The sequence below is a fragment of the Gavialis gangeticus genome, unplaced genomic scaffold (assembly GCF_001723915.1).
Source record: "Gavialis gangeticus isolate Ggan-Ray unplaced genomic scaffold, GavGan_comp1, whole genome shotgun sequence".
NCBI classification, from domain to species: Eukaryota; Metazoa; Chordata; order Crocodylia; family Gavialidae; genus Gavialis; species Gavialis gangeticus.
The window spans coordinates 11,258-13,459 of record NW_017728993.1 but is presented as its reverse complement, the minus strand read 5'-3'; positions in this window follow the sequence as shown (position 1 = coordinate 13,459).

Here is a 2,202-nt window from a genome sequence, read left to right as displayed (position 1 = left end):
AGATCCCTGTGAAGCCCAGAAATATTGGGGGGTCCACTCATCGAGAGGCTACCGCTACTAGGACAGTTAGGGCAAAAGATTGGGATGTGCTGAGTTTGAGACACATAAGGGGATCAGCTTGTAGAGGCTGACTGACCCAGTTTGGCTCAGATATGCCCTAATGAACTGAATGCTGGCCCATAAAGGTGTCAGCTGGACACCCAGTTGGATTCAGAGGCATTCTATTTACCTGTGTGCTTGTGCTTGACTGCATTTTATTGTTACCTTAATGAACTGATTCCTGGCATATGAGGGTGTCAGCCTATCCATGCTGATCAACCCAGCACGGTCAGGTGTGTCACGTTAATCCGTGTGTGTGCATCTGATTGATTTTGTGGCTGGAGAAACCCAGCCCCATTGAAACTGAGTCCTGCAAGATAGCTCCCCTGGGGGTGAGGACTTGCAGAAGGGAGAGATAGAGCTCCGTTTAGAAACACCAGTACACACAAGCAGCACATTGATAGAATTACAAAGACCCTACAAATGTATCCCTAATAAATGAGCACACCCCACAGTGATGGGCAAATCTGGCAATAGTGAGGGGTTGGGAGACCTTTGTCTCCCAGCAGTAGCTCTGCCACCATGGGGCCATTGCTGGGAGATGCTTATCTTCCTGCCTGAGCCCCTGGTGCTGGGAGCTCCCTGCAGGCTCGGGCTAGGGAGCTTGTTTCCTGTCCAGCTCTGCCAGCATGGAGCTTGGGGAGGAGGGAACAGGCTGAGGAACTTGCCCCCAACAACTCTGAGACCACAGAACTAAAGGGGGAAATAGCTCCTCAACCTATTCCCCTCCTGCTCTGTGCCCACAGAGCTGGGCAGGGAATAAGATTTCCAGCCCCCACTCCACAATCATCAGAGGCTTGGAGTTCCGTGCATGAGGACAGTTCCCTGCCCAGCCTGGAGCTGGCTTGGACATGCCTCTGACTAGGACAGTTCCCAGCCAGCCTCAGGATGCATAGGAAACCACATGCAACTTGGAGGTGACTGGAAACTGTCCTGCTTCTGGCAGTCCCCAGCAGTGGTGATGCGTAGATGGTGCATGGGGGTGCACATGCACCCCCTGAGAGTCCCAGTGCACCCCAAAAGCTGTGCTTGCTGTTTAGGCGATGGGCGGGGGGGTAGGCAGGAAAGCCAGTGCCCCCGCCTCCGCAAGTGCCGGCTGATCGCTGCACTCACTGCCACTGCTTTTGGGAGTGGCTACAGCTGCTTCTGGGAGAGGCTGCAGTGATCATTCAGCGCTTGCTCCCAGAAGCAGCCACAGTCACAGCCACAGCCACTCCTGGAAGCAGCTGCAGTGAGCACAGTGATCAGCTGCAGTAATTGGCCATCGTGGGACCCTCCCCACCAGAACTGCAGGATTGCCCACGGGGGGTACCCCCCCCACAGGACTGCAGGATTACCCATGGGGGGACCTCCCCACCGGGACCGCAGGATCATCCGTGAGGGACCCCCCATTCTGGTTGGTGGGACTGGTCACAGGGGGGGCACGTGCCCACCCTGACTAAGGTGGCACCAGTCACCTATGGTCCCCAGCCAGCTCTAGGCTGCACACGCAGACTTCTCTGAGTTTTGGCAAGCCATTGAGGGCCACATTGAGGGCCACTGAGGGCCACATGACAGGCCACATGACAGGTCCCCAGCCAGCTCCAGGCTGCACACGCAGACTTCTCTGAGTTTTGGCAAGCCATTGAGGGCCACATTGAGGGCCATTGAGGGCCACATGACAGACAGTCGGGGCAGATAAATATACATTTTCTAAATTTTGTAGAGGCCCCATGGGCTGAGTAGAATGGCCTGGCAGATCGCATCTGGCCCACGGGCCACATTTTGCCCACCCCTGACCCAGGGGGACCCTGGATCTCCCTCCAGTGGCCACAGGGATGCATTGCAGGGCTGAAGGGAATTGGAAGCAAGTCTGCTTCCTAATCCCCGCATGTGTTGACATATCCAAAAACCCTTACTATGCAGTATCTTACTGCACAGTAAATCTAGGCTGGAGTAAATGCATGCATAGATGCAGCCAGTGAGTCATAATGTGGCTCAGCAGTCCAGCTATTCCATCAATAGCAGCAGCAGTGAATGTTGCTTCTGGCTGCTGGAAATGTCATTGTTCTTAAAATGTGTTTAGTCTGAATTGGACCAAAACCAATTATTGTTTAAACTATC